This window comes from Aotus nancymaae, unplaced genomic scaffold, assembly GCF_030222135.1.
Source record: "Aotus nancymaae isolate 86718 unplaced genomic scaffold, 86718_ANA_hifiasm-v0.15.2.pri h1tg000106l, whole genome shotgun sequence".
NCBI classification, from domain to species: Eukaryota; Metazoa; Chordata; class Mammalia; order Primates; family Aotidae; genus Aotus; species Aotus nancymaae.
The window spans coordinates 965991-983526 of NW_026988521.1; the positions used below are offsets into that span (position 1 = coordinate 965991).

At 48.8% G+C, this 17536-nt stretch overlaps 1 non-coding gene across 1 annotated transcript; it reads right to left on the minus strand.

Moving 5' to 3' along the window:
* Positions 1-4156: 4156 nt before the first annotated feature.
* LOC135272151 (U6 spliceosomal RNA) lies at positions 4157-4261 on the minus strand. Its single transcript, XR_010340242.1, has one exon. It is a non-coding gene; the product is annotated as a U6 spliceosomal RNA (small nuclear RNA).
* Between the last annotated feature and the right edge of the window lie 13275 nt (positions 4262-17536).

Here is a 17536-nt window from a genome sequence, read left to right on the forward strand (position 1 = left end):
GGAAACTGTCAGATTCGTTCTTTAGCGATGTGTTAAACCTCTCCCCTGACTGCCTTTCTTATTTATTTCGGGACTCGCTCCGTCGCCCAGGCTGCACTGCAATGGCGCTCCCAGCTCACTGCAGCCTCCGCTTCCCGGGCTCCGGTGATCCTCCCACCTCAGCCTCCCGAGGAGCTGGGACCGCAGGTGCCACCACGCCCGTCTGATTCGTTTGTTGTATGTACGGAAGAGGTCTGCCTGTGTTGCTCAGGCTGGGCGTGTACTGGGCTCAAGTGATCTCCAGCCTCGGCCTCCCATAGTGCTGGAATTACTGGCATGAGCCACTGCACTCAGCCTGTTCATCTTTAAAAGTGGTTCGGCTGGGTGCAGTGGCTTAAGCCTGTAATCCCAGCACTTTGGGAAACCGCGGAGGGCAGATCACCTGAGGTCAGGAGTTCAAGACCAGCCTGGCCAACATGGTGAACCCTCGTCTCTACTAAAAATACAAAAATTAGCCGGACATGGTGGCGCGCACCTGTAATCCCAGCTACTCGGGAGGCTGAGGCAGGAGAATCTCTTGAACCCGGGAGATAGAGGTTGCAATGAGCCGAGTGCCACTGTACTCCAGCCTGGTTAACAAGAGTGAAACTCTCTCAAAAAGGGGGAAAGAAAAGGAATCGCCGTCTCAAAAAAAAAAAAAAAAAGTTGGTTCCCACACACACACACCCAGGAAAGCTCAGGGCCGGGAGGCAGCCCCCCTGGCTGTGACCCTCATCCTGTACATGTGACTAGTAGCTGATTATTTAACCCTCTAAGCTTTGGAGGCTGGATGTGAGGTTTAGAACTCATCACAGGAAGCTAGAAGGGTGCTGCCAGCTGATTCCTGGCCTGGCTGTCTTGACTGCTGCAAGAATTACATTTTGGGGAAAGCTGCTAAAATGTTCTGGTTTCACTTCATTCTTTTCTATGTCATTAACCTCTTACATTTGTCCCTGGCAGTTCTCATAGGAGTGAAGAAAATGAGGCCGGGCGTGGTGGCTCACGCCTGTAATCCAAGCACTTTGGAGGCCAAGGCGGGCGGATCACCTGAGGTCGGGAGTTCAAGACCAGCCTGACCAACACGATGAAACCCTGTCTTAAAAAATAAATAAATAAATAAACAGTGAAGAAAATGTTTGAAACGGCTGTTTGGGCTCCCTTTTCTGACACCCTGTGAGGAAGGTGCCCAGGTATGTGCGGGCACTGAGTCTGGCACCAGCACTGAGTCTGTGGCCAGGCTTCCCTCCTGGACAGTACGGCCACAGCCCCTGGAAGGGATGTCTTCATTTTTATTTTTGAACTTATCAGCTCCCCTAGTTATGTCTTTATCTTACTTTTAAACTTACCCAGTTCACTTAGTGTGGAATTTGGAGAATCAGAAATAGTCCCACCCCCAGTTTTTGTTTTTTTATTTGAGACAGTCTCACGCTGTTGCCCAGGCTCGAGTGCGATGGCGGAATCTCGGCTTACTGCAACCTCCGCCTCCTAGGTTCACAAGATTCTTCTGCCTCAGCCTCCTGAGTAGCTGGGATTACAGGCGCATGCCACCACACCTGGCTAATTTCTGTATTTTTAGTAGATACAGGGTTTCACCATATTGGTCAGGCTGGTCTTAAACTCCTGACCTCGCGATCCGCCCACTCAGCCTCCCGAAGTGCTGGGATTTCAGGCGTGAGCCATTGCGTCCAGCCCACCCCCAGTTTTATATACCGCCCCGGAGATGACCACTCTCGCCCGCTTCTGCTGGGTCCCAGCCGACTCCAGTGTGCCTGTCCTCCTGATCCTGCCGCATACAGGCCTGATAGCTGTCACCCTTTCCCTCCCCACCTGCCTGCCTCTTACACATCCAGCCCCACCAGGCTACATGTTAGCGTCAATGGGGAGCTTTTACTCTCTCCCTGAAAGGGAATCCAGGGACAGGCTGAGGCAGGAGACCCCCAGTGTTTATGAGGTGACTTTGGGTGCAGAGTCCCTGTGCCTGTTCTACGTATAACTATGTTCAGGCCAGGCGCGGTGCCTCACGCCCGTATCCCAGCATTTTGGAAGGCCAGTGCAGGCGGATCATTTGAGGTCAGGAGTTGAAGCCAGCCTGGGCAACATGGTGAAACCCCATTGCTACTAAAATACCAAAAAATGAGCTGTGCATAGTGGCGCATGCCTATAATCCCAGCTACTCGGGAGGCTGAGGCAGGAGAATCACTTGAACCCTGAAGGTGGAGGCTGCAGTGAGCCGAGACTGCACCACTCACTCCAGCCTGGGTGACAGAGTGAGACCCTGTCTCTAAATAAATAAAGAGATAATACGTTCACCTAAAATGCCTTTTTAACTAAGTATATGTACAGAAAGTGCATATCACATTAAGTATAGCGCTCACTGGATTTTCATAGGCGACATGTAAGCGCCGAGGATGAAGTAGCAAATATTTGGGAATTCTGCTTGGTTGGTGGCTGTTCCAAGTTCATATGTGAGTGGTCACGTGACCGGCTGAGCTTCGGTGACAAGATTGCTCTTAAGGCTTGGAATGTAGGGCATGCTCCAATCGTGGGCTGAGCTCTGCCTCCTAGCAGGAGGCGTTCACGATAGAGCAGGCTGGGGAGAGATCTTGACGTTCCCCATAAGGGCTCCTCACTGCAAGTGACAAGGTCTTGGCTTTAAGCCACCAATTTCAATCAGACAGGAAGCAGGCCAGTCAGCAGCACAGTGTACACTTCAGGAGATCCGTGCTGGCGTCGGGATACGCGACGCCTCTCAGGTCCCAGGCATGCCCTCTCCTTCCCTCCTGCGTGGAGGCACTGTGAGAATCAGACACTCCTCCAGGGCCCTGTCAGACACTGAGCTCCCCTCTGGGAAGTGGAAGGTACTCAGAATGCCAGCCAGCACCTCCCCCCAACACACACACACACACACACACACACACACACACACACACACACGGCGCTGTAGTGGACGCTGTGCAATGGTGGGACATGGGAGGTCTCCATCAGTTAACTCAGTGAGGTCAGGTGACTTTTTTTGAGATGGAGTCTCACTCTGTTGCCCAGGCTGGAATGCAGTGGCGTGATCTCAGCCCACTGCAACTCCCAGATCCCAGGTTCACGTGATTCTCCTGCCTCAGCCTCCTAAGTAGCTGGGATTACAGGCACTCGCCACCATGCCTGGCTAATTTTTGTATTTGTAGTAGAGATGGGGTTTCACCATGTTGGCCAGGCAGGTCTCGAACTCCTAGCCTCAGGTGATCCGCCTGCCTCAGCGTCCCAGAGTGCTGGGATTATGCAGGCGTGAGCCACCGCCCCCAGCCATTTTATTTTATTTTTGAGACAGAATCTCGCTTTGTTTCCCAGGCTGGAGTGCAGTGGCATGGTCTCAGCTCACTGCAACCTCTGCCTCCCAGGTTGAAGCAATCCTCCCACCTCCACCTTCCTAGTAGCTGGGACCACAGGTGTGCACCACCACACCCAGTTACTTTTTTGTATTTTTAGTGGAGACGGGGTTTCACCATGTTGCCCAGGCTGGTCTCCTGAGTGCAAGCAATCTGCTCACTTGGCCTCCCAAAGTGCTGGGATTACAGGCGTGAGCCACAGTGCCCAGCCTATTTTTTTGGTGTTGAGGGAGGGTAGGGTAACGGGAGCCCAGCTTGGGAGGGAGTGAGGAGTTGTCAATAACGTATTTTAAATTAAGGTATGTACATTGTCTTGTAGACATAATGTTACTGCATACTTAACAGACTGCACTGTGGTATAAACATAACTTTACTATGCACTGGAAACCCAAGCAGTCCCTCTGACTGGCGTCACTGCGATATTTGTGTGATTGCAATTGTCTGGAACTGAACCTGGGATGTCTCTGAGGTCGGCCTGTGCTGACTCCCGGCGCTGCAGAGTCTGGCGCCGCGAGGTGGTTTTCTGCTTCTTCCTGGCTGGCTGCTGCCGCTCACTGCAGACGCGGCGGGACCCTGGCACTGGGTAGGTGACAGAGCTTCCTCGCCACTGCTGCCTGGCTTCACCCAAAATTGGGTCGTTTGACAGACTTGAAACGGTCACCGGTAAATTCTTTTTACTTTTTTTTTTTTAATAAATTTAAACTGAGATGGAAAGGAAAGGCTAGGTTGTCAGAGAAACCACAAAGGTCTTTCTTCTAAAAAATATGGAACGTGTCACGAATTTGCGCGTCATCACTGCGCAGGGGCCAGGCTAATCTTCTGTTTCCTTCCAAGTTTAGTGTGTGTGCTGCCCAAGCGAGCACAATTCTTTTTTCTTTTCATAGAGTTTCCTCCTCCTGACGTTGGGGAAGACCCCAAAGGCCCGGCCTATGGGTGACACGTGGGAGGGTCGGGTCTGTGGGCCGAGGAGGGCAGCGGTAGAGGACTTGGAGTCGTGCTGCTCAGGGGACACCAGTGACCTGGCTGGAGGGTCTCCCATATCTGCCGTGAGCACAGCACCCCACGACTCCTGAGAGCTCGTCACAGATGCTGCGGGTGAGTCGGTCCTCAGACAGGAGGTTTGCTGATGCCTCCCCCAGCCTGGGCTTGTCTTCCCAGGGCCTTTCAAGGTACACACCCTTCATTCTGAGGAAGGCCAGTGGCTGACGCTTTCCTTCATCATCACGCTTTTGTTGTTTATCTAAGAATCGCTTCTCTAACCCAGGGTCATACTGACCCTCCTTTTCCTTCTTACACACATTTTACAGTTGTAGGCCTTACATTTTGGCTTATTATAAGTATTGAGGCCAGGCACAGTGGCTCATACCTGCAATCCCAGCACTTTGGGAGCCTGAGGCAGGGGGATCACTTGAGGTCAGGAGTTCGAGAGCAGCCTGGCCAACACGGTGAAACCCCGTTACTACTAAAAATACAAAAATTAGCCAGGTGTGGTGGCACACGCCTGTAGTCCCAGCTACTCAGGAGGCTGAGGCAGGAGACTCACTTGAACCCGGGAGGCAGAGGTTGCAGTGAGCTGAGATTGTGCCACTGCACTCCAGCCTGGGCGACAGTGACTCCATCTCAAGAAAATAAAGTAAGTTTTGAATGGATTTGTGTATGTGCTGCCGTGTGTAGACTGAAGCTTCTGTTCATAGCCACAGCCCCATCGTTCTAGTACCAATTGTTGCTAAGATTCTCCTTTTTTTTTTTTTTTTTTTTGAGAGAAAGAAAGAAAGGGGGAGAGAGAACAAGATTCTTGCTTTATTGCCCGGGCTGGAATGCAATCTAAAAATAGGTATTAAAAACCTCTTTTATGCTGATAATTGTGCTTAACAGCGGAGACAGGAAGGAATAAGGGAAGAAAATAACAAACAAACAGCCAACCAATATTTCATTTAAACCTATGAAATGCTATGCAAATGCTGAAGAGTGATTTACTTCCAATTATGTGGTCACTTTCAAAATAGGTGTAATGTGATAGTGAGAAAAATGTATGTTCTGTGGACCTGGGGTGGAGAATTCTATAAATATTCACTAAGTTTACTTATTCCAGGTCTAAGTTCAAATCATAGATGTCCCTACTAATTGTCTATGTCGTTGATCCGTCGAATATTAACAATGTGGTGTCAAAAATCTCCCGCTATTATTGTGCGGGAGTCTAGGTCTCTTTATTAGTCATTAAGAACTTGTCTTATGTGTCTGGGTGCTCCTGTATTGGGTGCATATATATTTATGATCATTAACTCCTGTTGTTGCATTGATCCTTTTACCATTATGTAATGTCCGTCTTTGTTTCTTTTAGTCTTTGTTACTGTTAAAGTCTATTTTGTGAGAGACGAAAGTTACAACTCCTGTTTGTTTGTTTTTGCTCTCCATTTAATTGGTGAATCTTCCTCCATCCCTTTGTTTTGAGTCTTTGTATGTCATTGCTTGTGAAATAGATCTGGATACAGCGTACCGATGGGTTTTGACTTTTTATTCAATTTACCTGTCTGTGTCTTTGATTGGGGCATTTAATCCATTTAAATTTAGAATTAATATTAATATTTGTGAGTTCAATATTGTCATTTAATGCTAGCTGGCTATTTTGCCCATTAGTTGATGTAGATTCTTCATTGTAGAGATACTCTTTACGTTTAGGTAAGTTTTTGGGATGACTGATACTGGTTGTTCCTTTCTGTGTGTAATGCTTCTTTCAGAAGCTCTTGTAAAGCAGGCCTGGTGGTGATGAAATCTCTGAGTGCTTGCTTGTTCACAAAAAATTTTATTTTTCCTTTGCTTATGAAGCTTAGTTTGGCGGGATATGAGATTCTGGGTTGAAAATTCTTTTCTTTGAGGATATTGAATATTGACCCCCACTCTCTTCTAGTTTGTAGGGTTTCTGCTGAGAGATCTGCTGTGAGTCTGATAGGCTTCCCTTTATGGGTAACGTGACCTTTCTCTCTAGCTGACCTTAGAATTTTCTCCTTTATTTCAACCCTAGTGAATCTAACGATTATGTGTCTTGGGGTTGCTCTACTTGAGAAATATCTTTGTGGTGTTCTCTGGATTAGCTGGAGTTGAGTATTGTCCTGCCTTACTAGATTAGGAAAGTTTTCCTGAATAATATCCTGAAGAATATTTTCCAACTTGGATTCATTCTCTTCATAACATTCAGACCTATCAATCATAAATTAGGTCTTTTCATATAGTCCCATATTTCTTGGAGACTTTGCTCATTCCTTTTTACTCTTTCTTCTCTAATCTTGTCTTCTCGTTTCATTTCATTAAGTTGGTCTTCGACCTCTGATATCCTTTCTTCTGCTTGATCAATTCGACTGTTAAAACCTGTGCAGGCCAGGCACGGTGGCTCAAGCCTGTAATCCCAGCACTTTGGGAGGCCGAGGCGGGTGGATCACGAGGTCAAGAGATCGAGACCATCCTGGTCAACACGGTGAAACCCCGTCTCTACTAATACAAAAAAAATTAGCTGGGCATGGTGGTGCGTGCCTGTAATCCCAGCTACTCAGGAGGCTGAGGCAGGAGAATTGCCTGAACCCAGGAGGCGGAGATTGCGGTGAGCCGAGATCGCGCCATTGCACTCCAGCCTGGGTAACAAGATTGCGAAACTCCGTCTAAAAAAAAAAAAAAAAAAAACCTGTGCATACTTCTCGAAGTTCTCGTGTTGTGTTCTTCAGTTCCATTAATTCACTTAGATTCCTCTCTAAGTTGTCAATTCTCGTTAGCATTTCATCAAACCTTTTTTCAAAGTTCTTAGTTTCTTTACATTGGGCTAGAACATGTTCTTTTAGCTCACTGAAGTTCCTTATTATCCACTTTCTGAAGCCTAAATCTGTTAATGGAATGCACTCGTTCTCAATCAGGCCTTGTTCTCTTGTTGATGAGGAACTGTGATCCCCTGTAGAAGGAGAGGCATTCTGATCTTGGGTATTCTCAGCCTTTTTATGCTGGTTTCTTCCCATCATTGTGAGTTCATCCACCTGTCGTCTTTGTGATTTCCGACTTTCAAATTAGGTCTCTGAGTTGATGTCCAACTTGTTGATTCCCAGCGCTGGAATCTGAGCAACCCACTGTGCTGGCCAAAACAGTGGTATTAAGATTCGTGGTGCTTTTCTGCCCGGGAATCTCCGGTCTGGCTTCCCTCTTGAGTCCCTTTTTCAATCAGGTAAATGGGTGACTCTGCCTTCCCAATCAAAAGGGGACCCAGTCTCGTTTACTCTGCACCAAGAACCGCCGCGCCAGGGCGCCGGCAAAACCGCGACACTAGCCACAAGAGTCGCCCTGGCGACCCGTGAGGCTCCTCCGCTGGGAATCTTCTGGTCCGTGGGTAACAAAATTTTGTCTGAAAGTGTGGCGTCCTCTCATTCTGTGCGCTTTCTCTGGGAGCTACAATCCCGAGCTGCTAGTGATCAGCCATCTTGGATCTCTCTCTGCCAAGATTCTCCTTTCTCTACTGAATTTGCTTACACTTATTTCAAAATCAGTTGAGCATGTATGTGAGGGTCTCCCCTGGACCCTCTGTTCTGTTCCACTCATCTATTTGTCTATCCTGTTACCAATGCCACACTGTCTGGATTTCTGAACCTTTATAATACATCTTGGGCCAGGTGCAGAGGTTCATGCCTGTAATCCCGGCACTTCCGGAGGCCGAGGGGGGGCAGGTCACGAGGCCAGGAGTTCAAGACCAGCCTGGCCAACATGGTAAAACCCGATTCTGCTAAAAGTAGAAAAACTAGCTGGGTGTGGTGGCACGCACCTATAGTCCCAGCTACTCGGGAGGCTGAGGCACAAGAATCACTTGAGCCCCAGAGGTGGAGGCTGCAGTGAGCCGAGATCACGCCACTGCACTCCAGCCTGGGCAACAGAGCAAGACCCCATCTCAAAAAACAAAACAAAAACATCTTGAAGTCAGGCATTGAATGCCCTCTCACAATTCTTTCCCAGAGCTGTTTTGATGATTGTATGCCACACAGAAACACAGGCCCATGAGCACACATACATGGGCAATACAAATACAAGTAAATGCACACCACGACCCAGGAATGCAAGGCTGGTTCAACATGAAATATGAGCCAATGGAATTCACCATATTCACATATGAAAAGATAAAAACACCAGACATGGTGGCTCACATCTGTGACCCCAGCACTTTGGGAGGCCAAAGCAGGAGGATTTTCCAGGTCACGACCAGCCTGAGCAACATAGTGAGACCTGATCTCTAAATAAATAAAAAGACAAAAAATTTATCATCATTTCAGTAGACTTAGAAAAGGCATTTGAGGCTGGGCATGGTGGCTCACGCCTGTAATCTCAGCACTTTGGGAGGCCGAGGCAGGCAGATCACCTGAGGTCAGGAGTTCAAGACCAGCCTGGCCAACACAGTGAAATCCTGTCTTTAAAAAAAGAAAAAAGAAAAAGAAAAGGTATTTGAGGCTGGGCGCAGTGCCTCATGCCTGTAATCGCACCACTTTGAGAGGCCGAGGTGGGCAGAACACAAGGTCAGGAGTTTGAGACCAGCCTGACCAACATGGCAAAACCCTGTCTCTACTAAAAATACAAAAATTAGCTAGGCGTGGTGGTGTGTGCCTGTAATCCCAGCTACTCATGAGGCTGAGGCAGGAGAATTGTTTGAACCTGGGAGGCGGAGGTTGCTGTGAGCCCAGATCACACCACTGCACTCCAGCCTGGGTGACAGACAGAGTGAGACTACGTCTCAAAGTCTCAAAAAAAAAAAACAAAAAAAAAAAAGGCATTTGATAAAATTCAGCAGCTTTATAAAGCTTCCAGAAAACTAGGAATAGAAGGGAATGTCTTTAAACTGATAAAAAGGCATATATTAAAAAAAGAATCTTGCCTTTGTGGTTCCTGGGAGGGAGACTTTAAATCTTTGGATTTTTTTTCCTTCTTCTTTATTCCACCTTGTAAGTAAGCTCCGACAGAGTCTCACTTTGTGACCCAGGCTGGAGTGCAATGGTGTGGTCTCACTGCAACCTCCTCCTCCTGGGCTAAAGCGATTCTCCCACCTCAGCTTCTCAAGTAGGTAGGACTACAGGTGCGCCACCACACCTAGCTAATTTTGTATTTTTAGTAGAGACGGGGTTTCATCATATTGGCCAGGTTGGTCTTGAACTCTGACCTCAAGTGATGTGCCCACCTCGGCCTCCCAAAGTGCTGGGATTGCAGGCGTGAGCCGCCGCACGCGGCCGCCTGTTCGCTTTATAACTTGGGGACCGTATTCCGTTCCCATAACCCGGGGGATCCGGCACGCACGAGCGTCAGACACCCGCAGGTGGGGCGGGAAACGCAGCGAGCGCGGAACCGGACGCCCAGGAGCCGGCCCGGGGGTGCGCGCAGCGGGGCCGCTGGACGGACTCGCAGCGCCCCCTCCTGGACGCGGCCGGCGGCGCGCGAGGCAGGAGCCGCCCCGGATGCGCAAGCGAAGCCGGGACTCGGGCGCCCTCTGCCGGCAGCTCTCGGGGCCTGGGGGGCGTGTCTCCCCGGTCACGTGACCTGAACCCTCGGGCTGAGAGGACGCCGCGCGCTTACGACGCCGCGAGAGACGCTGCAGGGGGGGCGGCTTCTCCGACAGCCGCGTGGACCGTTCCCGTGTGTCCGCTGTGCAAACCGGTCCTTCCCCCGAAGACCCGCTGCCCAGCCTTCCTCAGGTAAGAACTACCCAAAACCCAGGAGACGTTTTCAGAACATATGAGCACAAACAAGAGGGCGTGGTCCGCAGCGCACCCTCGGCCACGCGCGTCTGCGCAGCTCCGCGGGCTGCTCACAGACGAGCTCTAGTGCTGCTTTTTGTGTGTGTGTGTGACCGAGATTCACTCTTTTTGCCCAGGCTGCAGTGCAGTGGCGCGACCTCACTCACCACAGCCTCCGCCTCCCAGGTTGAAGCGATTCTCCTGCCTCAGCCTCCCGAGTAGCTGAGACTACAGGTGCGTGCCACGCCCGGGTACGTTTTGTATGTCTTGTATACATGGGGTTTCATCGTGTTGGCCAGGCTGGTCTCGAACTTCTGGCCTCAAATGATCTGCCCACCTCGGGCTCCTTGGGATTACAGGCGTGAGCCACCGCGCCAAGCCTATTATCGAATATTTCAAACATACAAACAGGTTTTCAAAAAGTAATGAACCTCAGGCCCGACCTTTCCCCTTAAACACATGCTCCGAGCCCCCGAGTCGCGCTCTCCCCTCTATCCAGGGTCTCCCGGAGGCCTGCCCCTGCTCCTTCCCAGACGGCGAGGGCCTCTCCTGCACCTCTGAACGATCTGGAAACGCCGCGCAGGGCACACCCACCCGCCAGCTGCTGGTTCCATTCAACAGAATTGGGGTGGGAACTGTCCACATTGACACTGGCGTAGCACGCGGTACTTAGGAGACGGAGACTGGCGCAGTTCATTCGTCTTAGCTGCTGTGGGCTGCTCCTGCCAGAACACAGGCACTTACTGATTGATGCTCCCGTCCTGTCTGACTTTATCCCACTGCAAACGCTCCCAACACCAGCGCACTGCGGGCCTCTGTGTGCCCCGGCACGGGGCAGACGCCCTGTCAGGCCCAGTCACCCCCCACCAGTGGCTCTCAGAATTTACACCCCCACCCCAGGGCACAGTCTCCCTCCCTGCTCTAGGCCTTCACCAGGCGGTTCCACTGCCTCAGTCTTCCTTGTCCCCACCCGTCATAGAATGTGAGACGGTAACTCACCGAGTGCTGGGCAGGACACTTTAGCTTGGACTTGCCTGTTCCTAACCTTTGCTTCGTTTGTTCTTTTTGAGACAGGGTCTCGTCCAGGCATGGGGAACGCAGTGCTGACGTCACAGCTCACTGCAGCCTCAACCTCCTGGGCTCAGGCGACCCTCCCGCCTCAGCTTCCCGAGGAACTGATACTACAAACACACACATCACGATGCCCAGATAAGTTTTGTGTTTTCTTCAGAGACAAGGTTTCAACATGTTGTCCAGGCTGGTCTCAAACTCCTAGCTCAAGCAATCGGCCCACCTCAGCCTCTCATAGTGCCAGGATTACAGATGTGAGCCCCTGCACCCAGCCAAGAGATATTTTCAAAAACACAAGTACAGCCGGGCGCAGTGGCTCACGACTGTAATCCCAGCAATTTGGGAGGCCGAGGCAGGCAGTTCACAAGGTCAGGAGATCGAGACCATCCTGGCTAACACGGTAAAACCTGGTCTCTACTGATAATACAAAAATTTACCCGGGCGTGGTGGCACGCGCCTGTAGTCCCAGCAATATATGGTTTTAAAAAGCAATCTGGAGGCCAGGCGTGGTGGCTCATGCCTGTAATCCCAACACTTTGGGAGGCTGAGGCGGGTGGATCACAAGGTCAGGAGGCTGAGGCAGGAGAATCACCTGGGAGGTGAAGGTTGCAGTGAGCCAAGATTGTGCCACTGTACTCCAGCCTGGGCGACAGAGTGAGACTCCTTCTCAACAAAAAGACACACACACGGCCGGGCACGGTGGCTCATGCCTGTAATCCCAACACTTTGGGAGGCTGAGGTGGGTGGATCACCTGAGGTCAGGAGTTCAAGACCAGCCTGGCCATCATGGTGAAACCCTATCTTGAAATAAATAAATAAATAAATAAAAATCACACTCACACAATTAAAATGGGCTGCCCAAAACAGCTCACACAACCCAAATGAAGGCAGAAACGGGGAAACGGACATGGGAAACAAATGCCATGAATGGCAAATTAATAAAATCTAAATCCAAATCCAAGTATATCGATAATTACATTAACTGCAAATGGTCTAAGCATTCTTTTTTTAGGACAGTGTCTTGCTCTGTCACCCAGGCTGGAGTGCAGTGGTGCGATCTTGGCTCACTGCAGCCTCTGCCTGCCACGTTCAAGCCATTGTCCTGCCTCAGCTTCCGAGTAGCTGGGACTACAGGCACGCACCACGGCTGGCTAATTTTTGTATTTTTTATAGGGTTTCACCATGTTGCCCAGGCTGGTCTCAAACTTCTGAGCTCAAGCAATCCACCCACCTTGGCTTCCCGAAGCCTTTTTTTTTTTTTTGAGACAGAGTTTTACTGTTGTCAAAAAGGCTGGAGTGCAGTGGCACAATCTCGGCCCGCTCTAACCTCCACTTCTCGGTTCACACCATTCTCGTCTCAGTCTCCCAAGTAGCTGGGATTCCAGGCTTGTGCTACCACGCCCAGCTAATGTTTTGTATTTTCAGCAGAGACAGGGTTTCACCACATTGGCCAAACTGGTCTCTGTATATATTTTCTATCTACGAAGATAATCTATTACTATTGTAAAACAACAACTTTTTTGTTTTGGTTTTTTGAGACTGAGTCTCACTTTATCGCCCAGGCTGCAGTGCAATGGCGCAATCTTGGCTCACTGCAGCCTCTGCCTGCCAGGTTCAAGCGATTCTCCTGCCTCAGCCTCCCAAGTGGCCGATCTGAGCCCAGCAGTAGTTTTAAAAACAGTCTGGGGGTGTGTATTCCTCTCTGAGAGCTCCAGTTTCATCCGTCTGTCATCCCATCCCGCAGTTTCAGCCACAGTGGTGCATGTGAGTGTCCCGGCTGGTGCTCTCAGGAGCACCAACAGTGCCGGAAAGCGGGGCAGACACCAGGCGCTTATTAGGCCGTGCTCCAGAGTCATCGTCCGGTTTCTCACCGTGATGATGCAGCGTGGGCACGCTGGTGAATCTGAAATCACTGACGATCACAGAGCTGGGAAAACTGTTGTGAACCTCACAGGCAGGCTAACAAGTGTGGCGTGATCGGCCCCGTGTGCAACTCAGAGATCTGGGAAAATGGCAGTGTCAGCTGCTGCCGTCTCCGTTTGGTTTCATTGTACTAACAACCTCAGCTGGCTTCACGGACCGAGAAGCGGCAAGATGAAAACACACAGGAGGGAAAATCCTGGGACTCTTTTTCTAGGGATGTAATACATATATTTACAAATAAAATACCTCATGGAAAAAAAAAACAATCTGAGGCCGGGTACGGTGGCTCACATCTGTCATCCCAGCACTTTGGGAGGCTGGGGCGGGCGATCACAAGGTCAGGAGGTCAAGACCAGCCTGGCCAACATGGTGAAACCCCATCTCTACTAAAAATACAAAAATGAGCCCGGCGTGGTGGCATGTGCCTGTAATCCCAAATACTCGGGAGGCTGAGACAGGAGAATTGCTTGAACCTGGGAGGCAGAGGTTGCAGTGAGCTGAGATCGCACCACTGCACTCCAGCCTGGTGACAGAGCAAGGCTTTGTCTAAAAAAAAAAAAGGAGAGAGATCCAAGATGGCTGATCACTAGCAGCTCGGGCTCCTAGCTCCCAGTGAAAGCGCAGAGAACGAGAGGACGCCACACTTTCAGACGAATATTAGTTGCTCACGGACCAGGAGATTCCCAGCAGAGGAGCCCCACGTGTCGCCAGGGCGACTCTTGTGGCCGGCGCAGCGGTTTTGCTGGTACCTTAGCACGCCAGTTTTTGGTGCAGAGGCCGGAGATTCCCGGGCAGAAAAGCACCATCAATCTTAACACCGCTGTTTTGGCCGGCGCAGTGGACTGTTCAGATTTCAGCGCTGGGAATCAACAAGTTGGACGTCTGCTCAGAGACCTAGTTAGAAAGTCGGTAATTACAAAGACAACAGACGGATAAATATATAATGAAGGGAAGAAATCAGCGTAAAAAGGCAGAGAATACTCAAAATCAGAATGCCTCTCCCTCTACAGGGGATCGCAATTCCTCATCAGTAACGGAACAAGGCTTAATAGATTACGAGTGTGTTCCAGTAACAGAAGCAGGCTTCAAAACGTGGGTGATAAGAAACTTCTGTGAATTAAAAGAACTTGTTCTAACCCAATGCAAAGAAACTAAGAACCTTGAAAAAAGGTTTGACGAAATGTTAACGAGAATGGACAATTTAGAGAGGAATATAAGTTAATTGATGGAGCTGAAAATCACAACACGAGAACTTCGCAAAGCATGCACAAGTTTAAACAGTCGAATTGATCAAGTAGAAGAAAGGACATCCGAAGTCGAGAACCAGCTCAGTGAAATGAAACGAGAAGACAAGATTGGAGAAAAAAGGATGAAAAGGAATGAGCAAAGTCTCCAGGAAATATGGGACTATGTGAAAAGACCTAATTTACGTTTGATAGGTGTACCTGAATGTGATGAAGAGAATGAATCCAAGTTGGAAAATACTCTTCAGGATGTCATTCAGGAAAACTTTCCCAACCTGGCAAGGCAGGGTAATATTCAACTCCAGGTAATACAGAGAACACCACAAAGATACTCTTCAAGAAGACCAACCCCAAGGCACATAATTGCCAGATTTATTAGGGTTGAAATGAAGGAGAAAATACTAAGGGCAGCCAGAAAGAAAGGTCAGGTTACCCATAAAGGGAAACCTATCAGACTTACAGCAGATCTCTCAGCAGAAACCCTACAAGCCAGAAAAGAGTGGGGACCAATATTTAACATCCTTAAAGAAAAGAACTTTCAACCCAGAATTTCCTATCCAGCCAAACTAAGCTTTATAATCGAAGGAAAAATTAAATCCTTTGCAAACAAACAAGTATTGAGAGAGTTCACCACCACCAGGCCTGCTTTACAAGAGCTTCTGAAAGAAGCACTATACATATAAAGGAACAACCAATATCAGCCTTTCCAAAAATATATCAAAAAGAAAAGAACATTAACACAATGAAAAATTTACACTAATGGGCAAAACAGCCAGCTAGCATCAAATGCTAGTATTAAAGTTATATATATTCCAATTGGATAAAAAGCCAAAACCCATCGGTATGCTGCATCCAGACCCATCTCACATGCAACGATACACAAAGACTCAAAACAAAGAGAAGGAGGAAGATTTATCAACCAATCAGAGAGTAAAAATAAACAAATAAAAAGCAGGAGATGCAATTCTCGCCTCTGATAAAGTAGACTTTAACAAAGAGCAAAAGAGGCAAAGAAGGACATTACATAATGGCAAAAGGATCAATGTAACAAGAAGAGCTAACGATTTTATAGATCAATGGACAGAAAATTAACAAGGACATCCAGGACTTGAACTCAGACCCGGAACAAGTAAACTTAATAAACATTTATAGAACTGTCCACTTCAAATACACAAAACATACATTACCACCTCATACCTATTCCAAAAGTGACTACATAATTGGAAGTAAATCACTCCTCAGTAATTGCATAGCATTTCATAGGTTTAAATAAAATATTGGTTGGCTGCTCGTTTGTTATTTTCTTCCCTTATTCCTTCCTGTTTACATCAAGTATAATTATTGGTATAAAAGAGGTTTTCAATACCCATTACTAGGCCGGGCACGGTGGCTCAAGCCTGTAATCCCAGCACTTTGGGAGGCCGAGGCGGGTGGATCACGAGGTCAAGAGATCGAGACCATCCTGGTCAACATGGTGAAACCCCGTCTCTACTAATACAAAAAATTAGCTGGGCACGGTGGCGTGTGCCTGTAATCCCAGCTACTCAGGAGGCTGAGGCAAGAGAATTGCCTGAACCCAGGAGGCGGAGGTTGCGGTGAGCCGAGATCGCGCCATTGCACTCCAGCCTGGGTATCAAGAGCGAAACTCCGTCTCAAAAAAAAAAAAAAAAAACCCATTACTAAACTGCATTCTAGCCTGAGCAAGAAAGCAATACTCCCATTCTCTCTCTCTCTTTCTCTTCCTTTTTCCTACTCTTCTTTATTCTTTTTCTTTCTTTATTTAAAAAAAAAAAAAAGAGAAAATTCAAAGGAACTTGTCAGAAATAAAAAAGACATCTAGCTACAAAACCTGGTCAAGACCTGCCTGTAGTCCCGGCTACTCAGGAGGCTGAAACACCAGAATCACTTGAACCCGTGAGGCGGAGGTTGCAGTGAGCCGAGATGGCACCACTGCACTCCAGCCTGGGCGACAGAGCATGACCCTCTCTCAAAAAAACAAAACAAAACTGGAAAACACCCCATTAAAAACAACCAAATTAAAAAACAAGAAAACAAACCAGTTTCAAAAATGAACAAAGGCTGGGCACAGTGGCTCACGCCTGTAATCTCAGCACTTAACAGAGGCTGAGGCAGAAGGATCACTTGAGGGCAGGAGTTTCAGACCAGGCTGGCCAACACAGTGAGACCCCGTCTATTCAAAAAAATCAAAAGCCATGTAACCAGCATGCTGGTGCACACCTATAGTCCCAGCTACTCAGGAGACTGAGGCAGAAGGATCACTTGAGCCAGGGAGGTCGAGGCTGCAGGGAGCGACAATCACACCCCTGGCACTCCAGCCTGGGGGACACAGCCAGGCCCTGTCTACAAAAAATAAATAGGCCAGGTACGATGGCTCACCCCTGTAATCCTAATACTGTGGGAGGCCGAGGCACATGGGTCACACTGAGCTCAAGGCTCAGGAGTTCAAGACCAGCCTGGACAACATGGCAAAACCCCGTCTCTACAAAAACAGGTTTTTTTAAATTAGCCTGGGAAGTCAAGGTTGCTGTAAGCCATGATCACTGCACTCCACCCGGTGCAATGGTGGGGGCGGGGGGGCTTGTTTCAAAAACAAATAAATAAAATGAAATAAAACATAGGCCGGTCATGACGGCTCACACCTGTAATCCCCATGCGAGCCCTCCCTTTGGGAGGCTCAGCTTGAGGCGGGTGGACCACCTGAGGTCCTGCGGGATGTAAACGAGGTCCTCCTCAAAGTTGACTTTCTGGTTATGCTTATTTTGTTTGCTTTTTGTCTTTCTGTTTTTTTTCCTTTTTGTGGAGAACGGGGTCTCCCTATATGACCCAAGCAGGTCAACTCCTGGGCTCAAGCTGTCCTCCCGCCTCTGCTTCCCGAAGAGCTGGGATTACAGGCGTGAGCCACAGTGCCCGGCCTTCTTTCTTGTTAAATAAGAAATCCTTCTTGCTTTTTGCTAATAACTTTATTAAGCCCTGTCCTATGCAGCTGTTAGACATGATCACAAGCACACAGTACATTCTGTGTCCTTGTACTTTAACCAAGGTATCTGTGCTGGACGTGCTCACAGGCATGTCCCAGCTCTCCCTTGCTTTTACCTGTTTAGAAAAGTTTTAAGTTGTAGCCAATCGGGTTTTA